We start from the raw sequence: 6,000 nt of genomic DNA, 5'->3' as shown, positions 1-6,000 counted from the left end.
CTTCCCCTCCCACCCCCATTCACTACGCTGGTATGAAATAAGCATATTTGGAGAGGGAAAACAAAACAAACGTTTCTGTAGAGATCTTTGCATTTGAGTTCGGTGGACTTGAATACATATGTAGGGACCCATCCAGCTCTCTCTCCACATAGCACTTATGTACATGACTTTATACGCTATTGCTTCCCCTCACCTGGAATTTATTTTAGTATCTATCTTCCCTACTAGATTGTAAGCTTCTTGAGGGCAGGAATCATGTCTACTCAGCCTTCGAGTAACAGTAACTGTGGCACTTGTTAAGCACTTTCTATGTGCCAAGCCCTGCATTAAGCACATAGAAATACATGCAATCATGCAATAGCGATACAATCAGACCAGACACAGTTCTTGTTCCAAATGAGGCTTGTTCCACATGAGGCTTGCAGCCTAAGGGCGAAGGAGAACAGATATTTAATTGCCATTTTACAGCTGAGAAACAGAGGCACAGAGAAATTAAGTGACTTGCCCAAAGTCATACCCAAAATTTTTGACCCTACCATGCTTAGTTGGAACACAATTTCAGGCACCTCACCTCTTCTACATGTTCACCTGTTTATTTATTTGTTATTTATTTATCCCTTTGCAGTTATTAGTATCTATTTTCACACTTTCAACTTTCATACTGTTTATTTATCAATGTCACCTTGTCTTCCCTATTAACTTGTGAACTCCTTAAAGGTTTTTATTTCTTCTGTATGTTCTCCATATATCTTGTACAGTGCTCTGTTATAATAATAATAATGATGATGATAATTATAACAATAATGATATTTGTTAAGCCCTTACTATGTGCCAAGTACCGTACTAAGTGCTAGTATAGGATGGGTATGATAATTATGGTATTTAAGTGCTTACTATGTGCCAAGCACTGTTCTAAGTACTGGGGTAGATACAGGGTCATCAGGTTGTCCCACGTGGGGAGCACAGTCTTCATCCCCATTTTACAGATGAGGTAATTAAGGCAAAGAGAAGTTAAGTGACTTGCCCAAGGTTACACAGCAGACAAGCAGCAGAGTCGGAATTAGAACCCACGACTTCTGACTCCCAAGCCTGGGCTCATCCACTAAGCCACACTGCTTCTCTAATCAGGCTGGACATAGTCCCCATCCCATATGGGGCTCAGAGTCCAAGTAGGAGGGAGAACAGGAATTGAATCTCCATTTTGCAGATAAGGAAATTGAGGCACAGAGAAGTTAAGTGACTTTCCCAAGGTCACACAGCAGGCAGGTAACAGTGCCAGATTTAAGAAGCCAGGTCCTCCTACTCCCAGGCCTGTTCTCTTTCCACTAGGCCACACTGTCACACACTGTGATACTCAGTACATATTGTGGCTTACAATGAGGGATAAAGCTGGGTGGCTTAGTGAAAAAGAGCACGGGCTTGGGAGTCAGAGGACGGGGGTTCACAATCCCAGCTCTGCCATTTGTCAGTTGTTTATGACTTTGGGCAAGTGACTTCACTGTGCCTCAGTTACCTCATCTGTAAATGGGGGATTAAGACTGTGACAACCTGATAACCTTGTATCTCCCCCAGCACTTAGAACAGTGCTTGGCACATAGTAAGCACTTAACAAATACCATCATTATTATTATTATTAATAATGAAAAAAACTTACTGAATGCGTCATAATTAATGTCAGTGTAAATACTATTGACTGAGCACCTCTTGGCATTCATTTTTTTTAATGAAAATTCTGAGTGGTCCAAATCATGATTTCTCTTAGGGTTTGGGCCTGTAATCCTTCAGCATTCACAATACTAGTTCATGGTGATTAACGAATCTCAGTAGGTAGCACATCAAAATGTCACACCCGAAAAGAATCAAACCCCAGACTATGTTTTTGCTGGGTCACTTGTGGCAGTGAAAAGCCCAGTACACAGTGACATTCCCCACAGTCTGGAGTGGCATGAGAAACAGAATGGGTTAGTGGATAGAGCAAAGGCCGAGGAGTCAGGAGGACCTAAGTTCTAATCCTGGCTCTACCACTTGTCTACTTCGTGGCCTTGGGCAGTTCTTGACCCTCTTCTGTTCTCCATCTACACTCACTCACTCCCTTGGTGCACTCATTTGCTCTCATGGCTTCAACTATCACCTCTATGCAGATGACAGCGTGGCTCAGTGGAAAGAGCTTTGGCTTGGGAGTCAGAGGTCATGGGTTCTAATCCCGGCTCTGCCGCTTGTTAGCTGTGTGACCTTGGGCAAGTCACTTAACTTCTCTGGGCCTCAGTTACCTCATCTGTAAAATGGGGATGAAGACTGTGAGCCCTACGTGGGACAACCTGATGACCTTGTACCTACCCCAGTGCTTAGAACAGTGCTTGGCACATAATAAGCGCGTAACAAAAAAATACATTATTAGATGACACACAGATCTACATCTCTGCCCCTGTCCTCTCCACTTCCCTTCAGGCTCGTATCTCCTCCTGCCTCCAAGACATCTCTACCTGGATGTCTGCCCTCCACCTAAAACTCAACATGACCAAAACCGAGCTCCTCATCTTCCCTCCCAAGCCCTGTCCTCTCCCTGACTTCCCTATCACTGTCGACGGTATGACCATCCTTCCCCGTCTCTCAGGCCTGCAAACTCGGTGTCATCTTTGACTAGGCTCTCTCGTTCACCCCACACATCAGATCTGTCGCCAAAACCTGCCGCTCTCACCTTTATAATATAACCAAGATCCGCCCTTTCCTCTCCACCCAAACGGCTATCATACTGTTAGGGGCTCTTGTAATATCCCAGCTAGATTACTGTTTCAGCCTTCTCTCTGATCTCCCTTCCTCCTCTCTCTCCCCGCTCCAGTCTATTCTTCACTCCGCTGCCCAGCTCATCTTCCTGCAGAAATGCTCTGGGCATGTCACTCCCCTTCTTAAAAGCTTCCAGTGGTTGCCTATCAACCTCTGCGCAAAACAAAATCTTCTCACTCTAGGCTTCAAGGCTCTCCAGCACCTCGCCCCCTCCTACCTCTCCTCTCTTCTCTTTCCTCTGCCCACCCTGCACGCTCCGCTCCTCTGCTGCTCACCTCCTCAGTGTCCCCCGTTCTCGCTTATCCCGCTGTCGATCCCTGGGCCACGCTCTCCCGCTGTCCTGGAATGCCCTCCCTCCTCACCTCTGCCAAACTCATTCTCTTCCCCTCTTCAAAACCTTACTTACAGCTCACCTCCTCCAAGAGGCCTTCCCAGACTGAGCTCCCCTTCTTCCTCTACTCCTTCTACAGCCCCCTTCACCTCTCTGCAGCTAAACCCTCTTTTCCCCCCTTTCCCTTTGCTCCTCCCCGTCTCGCTTCCCATCCCCTCAGCACTGTACTCGTCTGCTCAACTGTATATATTTCCATTACCCTATTTATTTTGTTAATGAAATGTACATCACCTTAATTCTATTTATTTGTCGTTGTTTTAATGAGATGTTCATCCCCTAGATTCTATCTATTGCCACTGTTCTTGTCTGTCTGTCTCCCCCATTTAGACTGTAAGCCCGTCAAAGAGCAGGGACTGTCTCTATCTGTTACTGATTTGTACATTCCAAGAGCTTAGTACAGTGCTCTGCCCGTAGTAAGCACTCAATAAATACTATTGAATGAATGAATTAACCTCTCTGTGCTTCAGTTATCTCAACTGTAAAATGGGGAATAAGACTGTGAGCGCCATGTGGGACATGGACTGTGTCCAACCTGATTAGCTTGTATCTACCCCAGCATTTAAAAGATTGCCTGGCACACAATAAGTGCTTAACTAATACCATAAAAAGGGGGACGTGGGGAAGAGGGAGGAAGGGGAAGACTGGGAACCTTGACCCATTTGGGGAACAGCTGTTATTTCACATGGGCACAGACATGTGTAGAACATGTGATGAGAATATCCCAGTGACTGAATCACTACAGCAAAAACAATTGGAAAGCCATATAAGTAGCAAGAAAAATGTACTGCAACAATTACAGTTAAAATCACAATGGGGCCTTATTTTCACAGAATGGCTCCTGAATGCAAATGTGTTTGCTCGATTGGTTAAATATATGCTTATGTTAATCAAGTGGCAAATGAGTCAATCAGTATATTTTCTGAGTACCTATTTGGTGCTGAGCATTGTAGTAAGCGCTAGATGTGGGCAAAAGAGGTAGAAGATACACTCCCTGCCATTAAGGACTTTACTATATAATGGGGAGACAGAGACAGATAATTTACACATTGGAGTAAAAAGATAATGAAAAGACAGATATATCCTCCAGATTGTAAATTTCTTGTGGGCAAGAAATGTGTCTTGTCTTATGCCTTTGAGTCATTTCCGACCCATAGCAACACCACGGACACATCGCTCCTGGGACGCCCCACTCTCCAGCTGCAATCACTCTGGCTGTGTTTCCTTGCAGTTTTCTTGGTAAAAATATGGAAATGATTTACCACTGCCTTCTCCCATGCAGTAAACTCGAGTCTCTGCCCTTGACTCTTCCCCATGCCACTGCTGCCCGACGTGGATGAGTTTTGACTTGTAGCAAATTGCCTTACACTCACTAGCCACTGCCCAAGCTAGAAATAGAATGGATAGGTCTCTGCTTGCCTCTCCATTCTATAGCCATGACTAGTAGAGTACCGGAAACTCCCCAGTTGCGACCCTGAGAGGGGTGGATCTTGTCTACCAACTCAATTATAGTGTATTCTCCCAAGAGCTTAGTAGAGTGCTTTGCACACAGTAAGTGTTCAATAAATATGATTGATTATTGCATGGCATAATGGATAGAGCATGGGTCTGGGAGTCAGAAGGTAATGGGTTCTTATCCCGGCTCTGCTACTTGCCTGCTGTGCGACCTTCAACAAGTCACTTCACTTCTCTGTGCCTCAGTTACCTCATATGTAAAATGGGGATTGAGACTGTGAGCCCCACATGGGACAGGGACTGTGTCCAACCTGATTTGCTTGTATCCACCCCGGCACTTAGTACAGTGTCTGGAACACAGAAAGTGCTTAACAAGCACCATAATTATTATTGGGAAGTGGCATGGCTCAGTGGAAAGAGCCTGGGTTTGGGAGTCAGGGGTCATGGGTTCAAATCCCAGCTCTGCCACTTGTCAGCTATGTGACTGTGGGCAAGTCACTTAACTTCTCTGGGCCTCATCTATAAAATGGGGATTAAGACTGTGAGCTTCACATGGGACCACCTGATTATCCTCTATCTACCCCAGAGCTTAGAACAGTGCTCTACACATAGTAAGCGCTTAACAAATACCAACCTTATTATTGACTGATAAGTGGCTGAGTAAGAATACGTAAATTGATATGGTCAGAAGTGCTTTCTGAGGGCCTGAGTGGTGAGGTGGAAAATCAGCAGTGATTGGTTCTCGACTGAGAGACTTGAGGTGGGAGGGGGAAAGGATTTCAGGCTGACTGACACTATTTAGAGGTTTCTCATTACTTCAGACTCTTAGGAACATATTCTGTTTTAAATATAGCAGGGGGTAGTTTTTATGTTGTATAGTCTCATTACTGGTTGTAGTCAAAGGCCCGCTCTGTCAGTAGAGGCAGAATCTGCCCATAGTCCAGGAAGAAAGCTGACTGGTGTCACCTGCTTTGACTTCCTTTAGGTGGCACCTTGAGGGGTTCCCAATCTGGAAGATGTCTGGGCTCCAAACAGTCAGGGTTATTTATTGAGGGCTTGCTGTGTGCAGAGCACTGTACTAAATGATTAATCCAGTGAAACATTCATTCGTTCAATGATATTTTTTGAGCGCTTACTGTGTGCAGAACACGGTACTAATTGCTTGGAAAGTTCAATTCAGCAATAAAGAGAGGCAATCCCTGCCCACATAGGGATTACAGTCTAAAAGAAACACAGGCAGTGCATGGCGAAAACCCTTGGAATTATCCCACAATATTGTTGGCAGCAGCAGCAGCAGTGGACCATAGTAGTTGTAGGCAAATGGTAAGGAGCATTAGCTGCGAATTCCATGCATCCACCTGCGGCTGTCTTTG

This window comes from Ornithorhynchus anatinus, chromosome 2 (assembly GCF_004115215.2).
Source record: "Ornithorhynchus anatinus isolate Pmale09 chromosome 2, mOrnAna1.pri.v4, whole genome shotgun sequence".
NCBI classification, from domain to species: Eukaryota; Metazoa; Chordata; class Mammalia; order Monotremata; family Ornithorhynchidae; genus Ornithorhynchus; species Ornithorhynchus anatinus.
This window is presented reverse-complemented; position numbering follows the sequence as displayed.